Below are 18,746 nucleotides of genomic sequence, written 5' to 3'. Positions count from 1 at the left end.
GCTACAAGCTTCTCCATTTTCGGTGTTGCAAACAGGGTGATCTGACCATGGACATCAATGACAGCAGCAGGCCCAGGACAGAAGGCCTAGATGTTGGCCTGTGACAGCATTTCCAATTTGAGGGTCACTGACAGGGTAAGCTGCTTGTTTCAGAGATGGTTAGAGTTGACAGAACAGCAGTGTCCCCTCCAGGTTGATCAGCTGAGGCAGGTATCCTATCTTCCAGGCATTCCAGCATGTATGCCACATGCCCCCAGACATCTCCACAGCCAGCCCAGAAAGCTAGTTATAGCATCAAGAGTTGTTATCAGCCTCCTAACTTAGGTGTCTATCCTGTAAGCCCTGCTCCCTTCCAGGGGCCCCTGAGCTGCACAGCCCGAGCTGTACCATGCAGGGCTCTCTGCAACAGTCTGTCAGAGCAGGAGGGGAAGTGGCGACATTCAGAAAGGAGAAGTACAACTTGAGGCTTCTGCAAGTGAGCCAGTGAGTAGAGCCAGCAGCTGGCAGGCATGTCTGCAGGGCTCTCCTGTAGCCCCAGTTAACAGTGACATGTGACACAGAACTATACAAGCCACCATAACCTAATGCTACTCTTGGGCTCTTAGCCATGTTAGTGGTGACTGCATGCTGGGGAGGAGGAGGGGGTGAGCACAGGGTACAACACACCTTCACTGTATATAGCAACGAGCCAACATGCTCTGCACCATCACTCAGCACAAGGCAGTGTAAACCCAGCACTGACCCAAGGGACAGACACCAGCCAGGCAGTACTGAGAAGTAGGGCTGTGCAAAACTTGGGCAGCTTTTTAGTTTTGCAGGTGTTTCAGCCCATTTCAGTGCCCGAAATGCCAAATCCGAATTGGAACAGAAGGCTCCAAAACATCTCCGAAACTAAATGGAACCATCCAAAATGTTTCAGATGTTTCAGAGGCGAGCTTGCGGGGAAGCAGAAATTCAGCAGAGGGAGCGGGGAAAGACTGCTCTGATATTGACAGCTGTAGCTGGCTATTGTCTGTGATCTGTCCCTGAGGTCCCTTCACATCCCAATGTTCTGTGGGAGTGATGGAGAAATGACATATAAGGCTGTTTGTGAACTGCTCTCTGCCTTTTGTGAGATCTCTCTTGCAGCATGAGCAGCAGAGCACACCATCTGAAGGCTCTAGGCTGGTAGCTGTAGGTAGTTTGTTGTTACCAAGTTATAGCCAGCCATTAGCCAATCCTTTCCCACTCACCCTTGCCTACCATCCCTATTGTTATTCCCTTTCAAATATTTATTTCCCCAAAATCCTGTTATTTATTCTTATTATGTTTTTTTCACCCCGAACAAAAAGAAAGCTGTCCTTTCCCTGGCCATGTCTCATCACTGTGCAGGAAAGCACTACACATATACACACAGACACATTTTTCAGCACACCAAATATGTTGTGCTGGAAAGGCAGGTGCCTGGTCTTCTGGCAGCGGGGGCAGAGGGAGTCCCCCCCCCCCAAACATAGATGGATCCTTTTCCCTAGCAGCCATGAGGTTCTGCTGCTACTGGAAACATGGATGTGGGAGCAGTGTCTGTACCTGCCCCACCTCCACTAACACCAACAATAATAACAACTCCCAGCACCACCAGCATGATAGTTTCTTCCACCCCAATTTCAGTTCTCAGCCTGAGCCTTCCAGTGCAAGACGAGGAGCTAGATCTGGAAGCAGCGGAGCTGAGTGCCATAGCCAGAGATGTTCTGGGGAAGGAGTGGGAATCTGAGTTTGTGCTCTACACCCCTCAAAGTTCCCCTAGAGACAGATCTCCTTCTCTGGAAGGCACTGCGGAGGAGGTTGTGGGGGCAGGTGGCTCATTGTTGTACCTCTGCCTGCTGAGGCGGGAGATAAAGCAGGATCGGCACCCGGACCCCAGAAGCAAGGGGGTAGTGTAGCCCGGGATCATTCTGAGGTGGCAGATAATCCCACATATGCTCTCTGCCTGCACTGCCAAGCCAAAACCATCTGGGGCAAGGGAACAAAACACATGAGCACCACAGGGATGCTGATGCATTTCAGGAAGCACCATACCTTTTCTCTTGCTCCTCCTCAGCCTGGCACCAATGGGAGCTTGCCCAAAGGGAAGTGCCCATCACTCCAAAGTCCCTGTCTCCCAGAAGCAGGCCACCCTGTTGGGGAAAGGCAGGGGGAAAGGTGGGTGCATTCCAAAGGGGAGCAAAATCACCCAGAGCATTGAAGAGATGCTTGCTGTGGATGGCCAGCCCTTCTCCTTTGTCGAGCAGCCAGGGTTCAGGTGGCTCATGGAGCTTGTGGGCCCATTATACCAAGTGCCTGCATGCACCACCTTCAGCAGGACATGAGGCATGCAGGAATAGTACTGGAGGGAGGAGCTGTGCAAGGTAAGTCTGAAGGTGACCCTATACTTCACCTGACACCTGGAGCAGCCAGGGTGGAGATCATGTCTACCTCTCCCTCACAGGGCACTGGCACCATCAGTCAGACTCTCCTTCAAGCAGAGGTGACAGATGAATGGATCTCCCACACAGGAATGGAGATCATGGGGGCCATGAACCCCATGGTGTTGGGGTGGCTAAATGGGCAGGGCAAGCTTACCTGCGGGTTCATGGTCACTGACAATGGGGCCAATATGGTCAAGGCAGTGCATGATACCAACTTCACTGGCTTCTGCTGTGTGGCACACAAGTTGCACCTCATAGTCAGGGTCACCTTGGAGGGGGACAGAGCTCCCAGTGAGGGCACTGTCACAAGCAGGCAGTTCATTTCAAAATGCAGGAAGACAGTAGGCTACTTCCACCAGAGCATCAAGGGGGGAAAGATGCTGTGGGACAAGCAGGCACAGCTGAGCATCCCACAGCACAAAATCATGCAGGATGTGGAGACTTGGTGGAACTCCACATACCTGATGCTCGAGAGGCTGGTGGAGCAACAGAAGGCCATCCATGAGATGGCCTTGCTCAGGGAAATTGGGATCAGCGGCCCTGAACAGAGCTGAGTGGGATGCCATCTCTCAGAACCTGGTGGTCCTCAAGCCATTACTCAAGGCCACTAAGAGCCTCAGCGCTGGGACTGCCCTCTTTAGCCAGGTAATCCCTACAGTGAGAGAGCTTCAGAACCAAATAGAGAAGTTCCAGGGGGATTGATGTTCCTGGCTGGGGCAAGCTGCTATCACCAGAGGTGTAGGCACTGGTGAAGCTGCTGAAGGAGGGCATTAAGAAATGGCTGGATCCGTTGTGGTCCAGCACGGTCCATGGGCATGTGCAACCCAAGGGTGAAGGGGAGCGTGTGCGCCAGCAAAACCCTGGATCAGTGGATGGAGGTGCTGGTGAATAGTCAGAGAGGCAGAAAGGCAGTGGCAGGGAGACATGGAAGAGGGGGAACCACTGTCCTGTGCCAGCACTCCGGTAGTAAGGGACCACAGGAGACACCTCCCAACTCCACTTATTGGCATGCACTTATTCCAGGATGCACTGGAAGCAGGTGAGTTGGACATTGTGGCTGCTGGCTGGCCTTGTACAGTGCACAGAAGGGAAAAGGGTACTTAAACTACTGTTGAAGGCCTTGCCTGTGTTGTCAGGGAGCATGGCACAGAATGGCTGAAGCACCTTGGCACTGGCCAGAAAGTAGCATGTGACCTGTGATTGAGGCAATAGAGGCCCAAGTCACAGAGCAGGTGCTTGGAGCCAGGGGCAGGGGAGTGTCCATGGTTCTGGACATTTGGCCAGATTAGCCAAAACTAATGTGAAATCCATGGATACACATTAAAAATTACTTTTTTCTGGGTTTGGGTGGGGAGGGGTGCTTTGGGGAGCCACACTGCTTCCCTTGTCCACTAGTTGGCCCCTGACTCCTTTCCCTCGTTTTGGCCTCCTCTCATGCCCTGCCCTCCCTTCTCCTGCCTACTCTGGTTCTGACCAAAGCAGCTCCCTGGCTCTGGTGTTAGGGGCATTTACAATATGGCATTAGCCAAGATCTTGCCATTTTTTTGTTTTTGAAAACCAGAAGATGTGGACAGATGTAACGTTCATAGCACCACCACAGCAGTATGAACAACTTTCTACTGCTGTACAAGATGAGTAGACAGACATGCATACCTGCTGAACTGAACTGTGGGAGGTTTTGTCTTCCTTTGTAGTGGAGGGCATGGCCCTCTATCCTGGACCTCTTTAGCATATATTGACATTTCACAGAAGCGGCACATTGGCTGCTGGGGCTCCCCTGCTTTACCTGTGGCAGGTTAGGGTGTTAGGTCTGTGTTGCATCAGGTTGATGGGAGTCTTGCATTGCATTTGTATAGGATGCTTTGCATAGAGATGATCCTGCCTTAGGTCAGGGGTTGGACTAAATGATCTCTGGAAGTCCCTTCCAGGCCTACTCCATGATTCTATGAAAACTGGCTGAAAATGTACCAGGAGGAATCAGGTACATTACATACCAGTACTTCTCAAGTTACCTATGCCCACTTGTCATACTACAGCACTGTGACAGAGGGGGCTGGTCAGTCCTCTAGGGACCCTGCAATGCAGCACTCCCCTGCCCTTGGCTCCAAGCAGCTGCTCTGTAATTTGGGCTGAACTCTATTGCCTCAGAATCGCAGGTCACATGCTACTTTTTGCCCAGTGCCAAGGTGCTTCAGTCATTCTGCACCATGCTGACAACACAGACGAAGCCTTCAACAGGAGTAGTTTGAGTACCCTTTTCCCTTCTGTGCACTATACAAGGCCAGCCAGAAGCCACTATGTCCAACTCATCTGCTTCCAGCATCCTTCTGGCATGCCAAGAACTGGAGTTGGGAGGAGGCAAGGGACCTGCTTACCATCTGGGCCAAGGAGAACCAGTGAGCACCTAAGTCACTGCAATGAGGTCATCTTTGAGTGGATCACCACTGACATGGCAGCTTGGGCACTGACATGCAGCTGGTTTGGCCTTAGTATTGTACAAAGACAAAAGCACTGAAGATGTGGTACATGAAGGCCCCAGGTGCCAGTTGTGTCTCTGGTGCCTGCAGAGTGACAAACTATGATGAGGTGCTCTCATCTATCCTTGTGGGAGATGACTAGACAACCTCACAGTTGATACCGCTGGCCAGACTCAAGCTATGGAGGAGATTACTCTGATGCTGTCCAAGTCGAGGATGCGGAGGCCCTCCCTCAGCCTGTCCCATGACAGCCCAGGAACTGGTATAGGAGGAAAAGCAGCTTTCAGGGGACTTTCTGCTTCTTGTAGCCACAGCAGAGATGAAACACCTTATTATCCTCCACTGCAGGACAGCTAGATGAAATCTGAGACTGATAGCAAGCAACCCGATCTATCCAGGGATCCCAAGCCCATAAAATCATACCAGATCACTGCACCCTCCAAATGACAGGGTCCTGGCAAGCATGGTTTCCCAGTCATTGTCCATTAATTAGATCTGCTGTCCTTTCACTGATGAAAAATTAAATAGCAACTTCTCTAGTCTTATCATATTCCTCTCCCTAGAGGTTCACCCCAGACAGTTTCACCATTCACTCCAACCTGATATAGACATTACTCCTGTTGTGCAGTTCCTAAACTGAAAGATATCAAGAGGCCTGAAGGAGTCATGGCAGGAAAGCATAGGATTGAGACAGGGTCAGGGACAGTTTTCAGTGCCCATGCCCAAGTTGGTTCAGTATCATTACTGCATTGCACCATAACCTGATTTAGAAGGCTTGTGTGCCATTACATTTTCAGGAATTTATGGTTGCCAAAGCTGGATAAATGTTCATCCAGACAGGAAAAAGCTAGATTGTCAAAGCCATTCTGTTGCTGAAATACAGTCCAAAGCAGACAAGCACTACAGCTTTTCAATTAAATGAATATTTTTAAACATAGATAAACAGGATATTTTCCCCTGAACTCACTCAAAAGAAGTGGCTGAATTTTAGGAAACAAATAGCTTGAAAACTGAACATTTCAGCCCAAAGAAGTAAAAGCTTGGGGCAAAGGTCTGAGCAAGTGTCAGACAGCGTTCACTAAAGTCTTTGTTACTTGCACTGCCTCTGCTACAGGATGGACAGACTAGAACAAAGAGGGAAGGTGCAGTGTGGTATCTAAAAATAAGACTGTCCAACTTCTAGAGTAGCTGGGAGCTGCACCAGGGCAAGTAATGTCCCTCCCCGCCCCCCAGTTTCACACCCGATGAATGCTTTCCTCTCACCACTGCACTGAATGCCTGCAATCCCCACTCCTGCACCTGTTACACCATGCAGCCACGACCTCCCTACCAGCATTACTGCAGTGTGCCCCACCTGGACCTGTCTCCCTACTCCCAGCATTGCACTGCATAGGTCAGGTTCACCCTCAGCTCCACACATGGCCACACTATCCAGACCTCCTTGGGGCAGGAGTAGGAAGCAGCAACTGGAGGAAGGAGGGAGAGGCTAGAGACTCCAGCTTCTATTGCTGCTGGATGGATAGGAGGGAATAGTAGCCAGGCAAAAGCCTGGTACCTGCAGCTTAACCTCTCATAGGCTGCATGCATAGAAGGCCACCAGGTTGGTCTGACAGCACCTGCCTCAATAAACCCATGTTGGTTGTCCTTAAGCATAATCTCCCCTGCTGGCCCCTCGTGGACATGCGCCAGGATAATTCTCTCAAAAAGCTTACCCAGGATTGAGGTAAGACTAACTGGCCTATAGTTTCCTGGGTCCTCCTTCATCCCTTCTATCATGTCCACCTCTCCCTACATCTCAGTGTCATCTGTGAATTTGACAGGGTGCTTTTCACTCCCCCATCCAAGTTGCTGATGAAGATGTTGAACAGTGCAGGCCCAAGGTCCAAGCCCTGGGAAACCCCACTGCCCACATCCCTCCAGGTCAAAAATGACCTGTCCACCGTCACTCTCGGGGTGTGGCCCTCTCGCCAATTTGCAACCCATCTGACTGTGTAGGCATCAACACCACAGTCACCTAATTTTTTAATGAGCATGGGGTGAGAGACAGTGTTGAAATTCTTCCAAAAGTCCAGAAAGTCTACGTCCACCGCGACACCTGCGTCCAAGGCTTCTGTGACCTGGTTGTAGAAGGCAATGAGGTTGGTCCGACATGACCCGCCTCTAATGAACCCATTCTGATTGCCCCTAAGCATAATCTCCTCTGCTGGTCCCTTGTAGACGTGCTCCTGTATAATTTTCTCAAAAAGCTTCCCCAGGACCGAGGTAAGACTAACAGGCCTATAGTTTCCTAGGTCCTCCTTCCTCCCTTTTTTGAAAATGGGGACCACGTTGGCCCTTTTCCAGTCCTCTGGCACCTCGCCACAGCACCACAAGTGCTTGTTAAGTTGTGCCAGGGATCCTGCAATGACCTCTGCCAATTCCCTCAGCACCCTGGGGTGGAGATAGTCAGGATCTGCTGATTTGAACACGTCCAGTCCCTCCAGAAGTTCCCCGACTAGATCCTCACTGACCCTGGGCCTGGCTGCCTCTCCCCTGGGTCTGTCCGGAATGCCATTGGGGGCGGGGGGGCGGGTGCAGGATGTCTCTGTCCCTGCTCAGAAAGACGGAAGAAAAGAATGTTAAAGAGATTAGCTCTGTCATCTGGTGTGACCACCAGGTTACCAAGCATGTCCTGCAGAGGCCCCACATTACTTGGTACCTTTTCTTTTTAGCCCCTATGTATTTAAAAAAGGACTTCTTGTTATCTTTGATAACAAGAAGTCGCTAGTTGCTAGTCCCAGTTCCATCTCCGCCTTAGCATTCCTAACAGCCCCCCTACAGTCTCAAGCAATGGAGGTATAATCCTCCCTGGTGATGACCCCTCCCTTCCATTGGGTGTATGCCTTTTTGGCTTTGAGACGTTCCTGGATGCTTTTGGTGAGCCTTGGGGGCTTTTGAGTACTCTTGCCCCCTTTGATCTGTGTGGGGATGGTCACCCTTTGGGCTTGGAGGATCATCTCCTTAAGGAATGACCATTCTTCTTGGACTCCCAATTCCTCTCTCCTCCAGGACCTTGGTGCCTCCCCGACTAGTCTCCTTACCTCATTGAAATCAGCCTTCCTGAAGCCCAGGGCTGCTGCCTTGCTGCAGGCCTTTGACACACTGCTCTGGATGGTAAAATTCTAGTAGGTGATGATCGCTTTCACCCAGGTGGTCAAGCACCTGCAGTCCTCTCACCAGGTCCTTGCCTGTGGCTAGGACCAGGTCCAACAAGGCATTTCCTCTGGTGGGACTGTGCACCTCCTGGGTTAGAAGGAGGTCCTTTAACTCGGCTAAGAACCTACATGAGTGGTCAGACCTGGCTGACTGCTCTTCCCAGCAGACATCTGGGTAGTTTAGGGCACTCATGGCGACCATGTCCCTTGACTCAACTGCCTCCACGAGCTCACCTGAGAATTCCCAGTCCAGCTCTGCCCCCTGGTTAGGTGGCCTATAGTAGACCACCACCCTTAGGTTCCTTTTCCCCCCAACCCTCTTGTATTCTGACCCAGAGCACCTCAGTCTGCCCTACCTCGGACCCAGCACTGTTTGCTGAGGATGTGTATTGCTCTTTGATGTAGAGCGCCACACCCCCGCCTTTCCTCCTTGTTCTATCCCACCTATACAGCCTATAGCCCTTGATGTTTACCACACAGTTGTGCACTGGATCCCACCAAGTTTCAGTGAGCCCCATTATGTCTGGGTTTGTGTTACCTAGCAGGAGGGCAAGTTCCTCCTGCTTGTTCCCCATACTATGAGCATTAGTGCAGAGTTAATTAAGGCCTCCTGACGGTGTATGTGCCTCCCTGCAAATCCCAGGACTATCTGGGCCCCTGTCTCTTACCTGGGTATTTCTTTTGCTTGTTGCTCGTCTTGGCTGAGCTGTTCTTGTGGGTGTCTCTGGATTCGGTGTTCTGTAGCTTCCTTGGTTCTCTTCCTCTCCCTCCCCTGACAAGCCTAGTTTAAAGCCCGCCAGGGGAAATCAGCCAACCTGAAAGAGAACACATGCTTACCTTTGGGGGAGAAGTGAAGCCCATCCCACCCAAGCATGTCTCTTGTTCTAAAGTATGAGTCATGGTCCAGAAAGCCAAAGCCCACCACGAGACACCATTTCTGAAGCAGCAAGTTGACGTCCCAGATGCAGGTCTCATGGCGTCTTCCACATCTGTTCACTGGAAGGACTGATGAGAAGTCCACCTGTGCCCCTGTGTCCTTCAGCTTGCCCCCCAGAGCTTGGTAGTCCTTTATCAGGTGATCTGGACTGCTCCTGGCCACATCATTAGTGCCTACATGAACTAGGACAGTGGGATAGTAATCAGTGGGCCGGATAAGGACCAGGATCATCTCCGTTATGTTCTGAATCCACACTCCGGGCAGACTGCAGACCTCGTGTGTCATGGGATCCTGGCGACAGATAGGACCCTCTGATCCTCTCAGGATGGAGTCACCTATGACAAGTACCTAGTGTCTCTTCTTCCAGGTGGGCTTGCCTCCTTCAGCCCATTCTGTGCATGGAGTGACCTCCTCACCAGAGGTTTCCTCCGCACCTTCTTCTTCCTCCAGTGTTGCCAAGGCCTCATACCTGTTCCCCAGCTGGACTGGGGGAGCTGCTACTGCACCACCGTGAGCAGTCCGGGCTCTGGAGGGAAACTTCGGCCATTCTGCTGTGGAGGGGACCTCCTGGGGCTCTTCTTCCTTGGGTGCATGGCCCTGCAGGGGCAATTTCATCCTCTGCTTCTCTGATCCCCCTCAGCCTCCTAACCTCCTCCTGGAGCTCCCTCACCTGCCCCTCCAAGGCCCTAAGACAGGCGCCTGCAGGACAGGTGTGGGGGCCCCATCCCCGAGTATCGCCTGCAGGCCAGGGGGCAGGGTAACACCAGCTCCTCCGTGGGCTCTGTCTGGGTGAAGGCCTCAGAGCAGCCCTGGGTATTCAACACCCCCTGGGCAGGGGATATATATATATTGGTGTGGTGCCTTCACCTCTCCTTTGCTGAGGATTTCCCCCTGGCCCCCCCTGCTTGCATGCCTGCGCAAACGCCAGCACGCCCTCACAGCGTGGCTCCCTGGTGGCTCGGTCAAAAGGGATGGGGGAGGCGGAGCTCCCCCTCCGGATCGCCTCAGCTGTGCCTGCTCTTATGCCCCACTTACCTTAGAGGGATCAGCTGCCGCTGCCCCTGGTGCCGGTAAGTTTTAGGGGGCGCACGTGTGCACAGTTCTTCCTCTCCTCCTCTGGCTCCACGTGCTGGCGGTTGTGGCAAACTGTGGCTTTTAAGGATCGCGGTTTGAAATCTCCCGCGGTTGCCCTGTGGCCAAGCAGGGGTTCTGGGCTGCCCCATGTCCCCTCCGCGGGGGTGGGTCCCGGAGTTCCTGGGGTGGCTGGTGCTGCTGCCCCAGGGGCAGCCTCCGGGGGTACCCCCTTGCCTGGGGGGACAGTCCCCTCTAGCCCCCCCGTTTGTGCCGCTCGGTCAAGAGGGATCGGGGCGGGGGGGCTTCGCCTCTGGATCGCCTCAGCTGCGCCTGCTCCTACGCCCTACTTGCCTTAGGGGGATCAGCTGCTGCTGCCTGCTGCTGGTGCCGGTAAGTTTAGGGGGCACACGCATGTGGAGGCACACGTGTGCCCAGCTCTCCCGCCAGAGTGGTTGCCAGCTTCTGCTATATACATCTCCCCCAGCCCTGCAGCAGTGGATGTGCTGAGCTCATTACTGTGCTATCCACACCCCTGGGGCTTTACTTGCAGGCTCTTTGTTTCCTTTTTCTGCTCGGAGGCAGGAGCTGCAGGGGCTCCTCCTTTTTTGTGCATCCCTCAAATAATCCCAGTGGCAGCTCTGGCCCGGCAGGGAGCCACCAGCTATAGTACTGGAGTGAGGAGAGCAGTAGAGCCCTGATGGCTTGCTGGCCAGCACTGTGAGGTGCCAGTAAGTGGACATGAACTTTGCCCAGTCCAATGAACATTAAGGAAAACAGGAGACTCTATGAAATGCTACCCTGCCAGATGGTGTGCTCCTAAATCAGTGCATATGTTTATATAGGCACCATAGGTTAGACATAGGGTACACAGCCAACAAGGCACAGATGATCTGTTTCCTGGAATGGTGTTGGCATCTTGCTTCCCTACGGATTTGTAATCAAGCAGGGGTGGGCTATGCCACACAGACAGTAAAGGGAGCACTCTGACCCAGAGTGACTCTTTCAGCAATATAGACTGCCTGGCTCAAACAGAATTGTAGAAAATTAGGCTTGGAAGGGACCTCAGGAGGTCATCTAGTCCAACACCATGCTCAAAGCAGGACCATCCCCAGCTAGATCATTCCAGCCAAGATTCTGCATAGCTGGGTCTTAAAAACCACAGCTTCTCTGGGTAACAGTGCTTTACTACCCTCCTTGTGAGAGAGTTCTTCCAATATCTCTAACCTAAACTTCCCATGCTGCAGTTTTAGACCATTGCTCCTTATTCTGTCAGCTGCCACCACTGAGAAGTCTAGCTCCATCCTTTGAAACCACCGTTCAGATAGTTGAAGGCTGCTACTAAATCCCCTCTGTCTTCCCTTCTCTAGATTCAGTGAGCTCAGTTCCCTCAGCCTCTCTTCAAAAATGATGGCCCCAGCCCCCTAAGCATTTTCATTGCCCTCTGCTGGACTCTCTCCAATTTGTCCACATCCTTCCTGTATTGGAGGGTCCAAAACTGGACACAATACTCCACATGTGGCCTCTCCAGTGCAGAATAGAGGGGAAGAATCACTTCCCTTGATCCGCTGACAACTCTCCTACTAATGCAGCCCAGGATGCTGTTAGCGGTCTTCGCGACAAGGGCACACTGTTGGCTACTATTCAGCTTATCGTTCACTGTAACCCCCAGGTCCTTTTCTGCAGGGCTGCTGCTTAGCCAGTTGGTCCCCAGCCTGTACCAATGCATGGGATTGTTCCATCTTAAGTGCAGGAATATCCACTTGTCTTTTTTGAATCTCAGGAGATTTATTTTGATCCAATCCTCCAATTTGTCTAGGTCTCTTTCAATCATAGCCCTACCCCCTAGCATATCTACTACTCCCCCCCAACTTGATGTCATCAGCAACTTGCTCAGGGTGTGCTCAATCCCATCTTTCAGGTGACTGATGAAGATACTGAATAAAACTGGCCCCAGGACCAACACTTAGAGCACTCCACTTGATACTGGCTGCCAGCTAGACATTGAGCAATTGATCCTCCTTTCGAGTCTGATGATTCAATCAGTTTTGAGAGACTATCAGAAGCCTTGCTAAAGTCAAGGTACATGTTTCCCTTGATTTATGTGGTACATGTGTTCCCGGAGAATGGCACATAAATTGAATTTGCATAAAGGGAATCCAGCAAGAGCTGCATCCCCCATCCTGCGCCCCACAGCCACTCTCAGTTCCTGCTGCCTGCTGTAGCTTGAGGCCTCTGCCTCTCCCCACTCATCCTAGTCCCTGCTGCAGCAGCCGTAGGAGCAGCTGACACCAGCTGCCTGCAGCCACTAGGCTGCACCGTGCCCTGAACCTCCCAGGGCTCTGCTTCTCCTCATTCACCCCAGCTGCTGCAGCAGGCCCAGGAGCAGCCAACACCACCTGCCTGCATCATGATACAGCGCAGCCCAGGGCAGGGGCGAGTGGGGAGAAGCGAAGCCCCGATCACAAGTGGATTTACCTCGCATATAAAGAATTTTAGGTAGAAAAAGGGTGATCACATAAGAGTGAATTCGCATATATGGAACCCACATAAATCGAGGGAAACCTGTATATCACATCCACTGGCCTCCCTGTATTCACAGAGCTAGTCATCTCATCATAGAAGGCAACCAGGTTTGTCTAGCATGACTTGCCCCTGGTGAATCCATGCCAACTGTTACTAATCACCTGTGTCTTCTCCAAGTGTTTAGTTGGGGGCCAGGAGCAGAGTGAGGAGGGAGCCAGGCATACATGGGTCCCCACACACACACGTGTCCCCTTACCTCACCAGCAGCAGATCCCCCTAAGGTAAGTGCAGTAGAGGGCAGAGGGAACCAGCACAGCTAAGGCAGATCCAGAGGGGAAGCCCCCTGGATCCCTTTTAGCTCAGCCAGCAGGGAGCTGCGCTTCTGGGCTGCACCTGCGAATAGTGCACGCAAACAGGTGCACTCTGCAAGGGTGCACCGTTTGTGCAAGGCGGGTGTGTGGCAGAAGGGGCCTCTGACAGGCGAGAGATGTAGACTCACAGCTCTGTGGACATGGTACAGACACACAGCTGCTAGGGGCCCCGCCCCGGTGGCGCCACCTGCCCTGGGCTCCTCTGGGGCCTGTGCCCAGACAGAGCTCATGGTGGGGTTGGTGGCCCCCTGCCCCTGTCTGTGGGGGTGGCCTGGCGGGGACCCAGAGGCTGGTGGTAGAGGAGGGGTCTGGTGGTTCCCTTGCTTGTCCCTCCTGTGCCCGGCTTCAGGCCCTGGAGGAGCAGGTGAGGATGCTCCAGGCTGAGGTGAGCAGGCTGCGGGGGATCAGGGCGGCAGAGGATGAGATTGACACCCATTTCCATTCACTGCAGGACCAGGCATCTGGTGTACAGACCCCTCAGGAGAGGGGCACAACAGAGGAGTGGCAGAAGGTACCCACCAGAACTAAGGCTACTTGGGCTAGCACGGTGGAAGCTCCCCAGGTACAATTCAGGAACAGATACGAGGCCCTGGCAGCCCTGGAGGAGAAGGATGAAGGGGATGCCTCCTGTGGGGATGTGCTGCTCCACGCATGACACAGATGGCGCAGAGATGGAGCACCAGAAGGAAGAAACATCAGGTCCTCGTCATCAGGGATTCCATCCCAAGGGGAACGGAGGGTTCCATCTGTTGACCCAACCCCGTGGCACGTGAGGTCTGCTACATGCCTGGGGCTCAGATTCAAGATATCACAGAGAGGATCCCGGTCTACATTTGACCCTCGGACCAGTACCCCATGGTCCTTATCCATGTGGGAACAAATGTCATGGCCAGGGGCAACCCAGACCGCATCATGAGACTTTGAGGCCTTGGGGTCCAAGTTCAAGGAGACGGGGGCACAGGTGATATTCTCCCCTATTTTCCCTGCAAGCAGAAATGGACAGCAACACGAGGCCTGCATCGGTGAAGCTAACCGGCGGCTAAGGACCTGGTGTGGGCAGGCAGGTCTCGGGTTTCTGGTTGACCCACACTTTCGCGCAGGGGACATGCTTGGGAGGGATGTGCTACATCTCTCCCCTAAAGGGCAGCGTGTCTTTTCTTCCAGGTTGGCTGATCTTGTATGGTGTGCTTTAAGCTAGGTTCGCTAGGGGATGGGGCCAAAGAAAGACATGAGGACACCTCTCAGCCAAGACAGGTGATGTACACAATGAGTACCCAGGTAAGTGATGGGGGTCCGGATAGTCCTAAGAATTGGGAGGGGGTGTGGGGTGCATGCACCAATACAAGGCCTTAAATGTCTCTACACTAATGTTCATAGCATAGCAAACAAGCAGAAAGAACTCACCCTCTGGATAGCTAGTACAAATCCAGACACAGGGCTCACAGAAACCTAGTGGGATTCATCCCACAACTGGGTGGTAAACACTAGGGGCTACAGACTATACAGGGGGGATCAACTGGGGAGGAAAAGTGGGGGTGTGGCACCATGTCAAAGAGCAATACATGTCCTCAACTAACAAGACGGGGTCAGAGGAGGGGCAGGCTGAAGTGCTCTGGGTCAGAATACAGGTGGGTCATGGGGAAAGGAACTTAATGGTGGGGGTCTACTACAGACCACCCAGCCAAGGGGAAGAGCTGAACCGCAAATTCTTGGGTCAGCTTGTGGAAGCACTTATGGCAAGGGATGTAGTCGTCATGGGTGACCTAAATTACCTGGACATCTGCTGGGAGGAGCAGTCAGCCAGGTCGGACCGCCAAGATACAGGACCTCCACTTAACCCAGGAGGTACATAGTCCCACCAGGGAGAATGCCCTGCTGGACCTGGTCCTGGCCACAGGCAATGACCTGGTGAGGGGACTCCAGGTTCTTGACCATCTGGGCAACAGTGATCATCGCTTACTGGAGTTCATCATCCAGCACAGGGTATCAAGGGCCTGCAGCAACGCAGTAGCCCTCAACTTCAAGAGGGCCAACTTCAACAAGTTGAGATTGGTAGGAGAGGCACTGGGGTCCTGGAGGGTAGGGGAACTGGGTGTCCAAGACAAGTGATCGTTACCTTAAGGAGACAATCCTCTGAGCTCAAGTGGTGACAGTCCCAATGAGAATCAAAGGGGGCAAGAGTGCTCAGAAGTCCCCTTGGCTCAAAGGCATGCAGGAATGCCTGAAAGCCAAAAAGAAGGCATACACGCAGTGGAAGGGGGCGGAGGCTATTACCAAAGAGAAGTATACATCCATTGCTTAGGTTTGTAAGGGGGCTGTTAGGAAAGTTAAGGCAGACAGAACTAGGGCTAGCATCAAGGATCAAGGACAACAAAAAGTCCTTTATTAAATACATAGGGAGTATGAAAAAAGCACCGGGTAATGTGGGGCCCCTGCGGGATATGCTTGGCAATCTGGTGGTTGCACCAGAGAAAAAAGGCATACCTTCTTAACAATTTCTTTGCCTCCATTTTTTTGTGCAGGGACCAGGAAGGGCTCCCCCACTGAGATTCAGGACGGACTCAGGAGTGACTGCCAGGTCTAGGATCAGGGAGGACTGAGTTGGAGAACTTCTGGAGGGGCTGGACATGTTCAAATCAGCAGGTCCAGATGCTCTTCACCCTAGGGTTCTGAGGGAATTGGCAGGGGTCACTGTGGGGCTCCTGGCACAGCTTTACGAGCACTCATGGTGCTCTGGCCAGATGCCAAACAACTGGAAGAGGGCCAGTGTGGTCCCCAACTTCAAAAAAGGGAGGAGGGAGGACCTGGGCAACTATAGGCCCGTTAGTCTTACTTTGATCCTGTGGAAGCTCTTTGAGAAGATTATCCAGGAGCAGCAGGGAGGGGGATGATGCTCAGGGGCAACCAGCATAGGTTCATTAAGGGCAGGTCCTGTCAGACCAACCTGATTGCCTTCTAGGATCAGGTCACAAAATCATTGGATGCAGGTGTCACAACGGATGTAGTCTTCCTGGACTTCAGGAAGGCCTTTGACACCGTCTCCCACCCTATTCTCATTAAAAAGCTAGACAACTGTGGCACTGATATCGACACAGTCAGATGGGTCGCAAACTAGCTGAGGGGCCACACCCCAAGAGTGGTCCCTGGGTGGAGGACAGGTCATATTCGACCTGGAGGGATGTGGGCAGTGGAGTTCCCCAGGCCCACACTGTTCAATGTCTTTATTAGTGACTTGGACGAGGGGGTGAAAAGCACCCTGTTCAAATTCACGGATGACACCAAGATTTGGGGCGAGGTAGGCATGCTAGAAGGGAGGGACAGGATACAGCTGGACCTGGACAAGTTACAGGGGTGGGTGAATGAGAATAGGATGGGATTCAATACTGACAAGTGCAGTGTACTGCACTTGGCCAGTTAAGAACCAGCAGCATACCTATACGCTGGGGAACTCCCTTCTTGAAAGCACAGTGGCAGAAAGAGACCTTGGAGTCATTACTGATTCCAAAATGAACATGGGCCGCCAACATGAGGACACTGTCAGTAAGGCCAACTGCACCTTGTCATGTATCCACAGATGCATCACAAGCAGGTCCAAGGAGGTGATCCTCCCCCTCTATGCGGCATTGGTCAGGCCACAGCTGGAGTACTGCGTCCAGTTCTGGGTGCAGCACTTTAGGAGCGATGTGGACAGCACTGAGAGGGTCCAGAGGAGGGCCACTTGCATGATCTGAGGACAGCAGGGCAGATCCTATGAGGAGGCTACGGGACCTGAACCTGTTCAGCCTTCACAAGAGAAGCCTGAGAGGTGACCTGGTGGCTGTCTATAAACTATAAACAGGGGAAACCACCAGGGAATGGGAGCACCTCCTGAAGTAACAAGGAATAATGGCTGTAAGTTCCTTGAGAGTAGGTTCAGGCTGGACATTAGAAGGCACTACTTCACAGTCAGGGCAGCTAGGATCTGGAACCAACTTCCAAGAGAAGCGGTGCTGGCTCCTACCTTGGGGGTCTTTAAGAGGAGACTTGACAATTACCTATCTAGGGTCATATAAGACCAGTATTCTCTCCTGCCCAGGGCAGGGGACTTGAAACTCTACTTAGGTCCCTTCCAACCCTACATGTATGAATCTATGAAATATATTCTTTGAGGACCTGCTCCATTTTTCCGGGGACAGAGATAAGGCTGACTGGTCTGCAGTTCCCTGGATTCTCCTTCTCTTTCTTAGTGATGGACGCTTTATTTGCCCTTTTCCAATCGTCTGGTATCTCCCTTGATTGCCATGAGTCTGCAGAACCCCTGGGCCATCATCTCTGAAATCACACTGGCCAACTCCTTCAATATCCTTAGGTATACTGCATCCAGTCCCATGGACTCGTACACATTCAGCTTTTCTAAACAGTTCTTAATCTGTTCTTTCACCAGTTGGATGCTCACTTTCCAAACCTGTGCTGCCAAGTGCAGTAGTCTTGGAGCTGACCTTGCCTGTGCGGATGAAGGTGAAAAGGGCATTGAGTACTTCAGCCTTTTCCACATCATCTGTCACTAGGTTGCCTTCCGCATTTAGTAAGGGACCCACACATTCCTGGATCTTCCTCTTGCTGCTGACATACTTGTAGAAACCCTTTTTGCTACCTTTCACATTCCTTGGCATCTGTAACTCCAACTGTTCTTTGACCTTCCTGATTTCATCCCTGCATGGCCAAGCAATAATCTTATACTCCTCCCTAGTCATTTGCCCAAGTTTCCACTTCTTGTAACTTTCTTTTTTGTGCTTTAGCTCACTTAAGAGTTTCCCATTAAGCCAAGCTGGTCTTCTGCTAAGCTTGCTAATTTTCCTGTGCCTTGGGATGGTTTGTTCCTGTGCCCTCAGTAAGGCTGCTACAAAATCTAACCAGCAATCCTAGACTCCTTTTCCCCTCAGACTAGCCTCCCAGGGGTTCCTTTCCATCAGGTCCTGGAATAGGTCCAAGTCTGCTTTTCTGAAGTCCAGCATCTTTACTCTGCTGTTCTCCTTCCTCCCTTTCCTCAGGATCTTGAACTCAAGTCACCTTGTGGTTGCTGTTGCCCGTGTTACCATCCACTTCTACATGCCCCACAAATTCTTCCCAACTTGTTAGCAGCAGACCAAGAAGACTGTGGCCTTCACTTTGCCTCTCTCACACTTGCACCAGGAAGTTGTTCCTAACACTCTCCAAAAACTTCTTGGATTGCCTGTGCACTGCTGTATTGCCCAGGGTGACTGATGTCCCCCAAGAGGTGTCAGGGTGACTGAAGCCGCACCATGAGAACCACAGCCTGTGACTGGAAAACTTCTGCTAGCTTCTGGATGAAAGCCTCATCCACCTGGTCTGGTGGTATATAGCAAATACCCACCAAGACATGATCTTTATTGCTATCTCCTCTGACCTTAACCCAGAGACTTTCAACAGGCCTATCTCCAGTTTCATACTGGAGCTCTGAGCAATAGACATTTACTCATCAACTCCTTTTTCCTTAGGCTTTCATTAGTGTTACCCCTCCTCGTTTTGCCCTTTATAATGTCCCCTCAACCCTTAACATTCAGCTTCCTCCATCCTTATCCTCTTCTCCCCCTCATACGTACCCCTATCCCTGCTGCATCCAGTCTCAGTCTCTCATTCTATCTGGCTAGAGCTGCTCCCTTGCTGCTGATATTAACCATTTCCAGATGTTCCCACCTACTCTGATGAGGTTCAATCACCTAAAA

This window comes from Crocodylus siamensis, chromosome 8, assembly GCF_052110815.1.
Source record: "Crocodylus siamensis isolate JL-2025a chromosome 8, ASM5211081v1, whole genome shotgun sequence".
Taxonomy (NCBI): domain Eukaryota; kingdom Metazoa; phylum Chordata; order Crocodylia; family Crocodylidae; genus Crocodylus; species Crocodylus siamensis.
The sequence above is the reverse complement of the archived record's forward strand: the minus strand, read 5'-3'. Positions refer to the sequence as shown.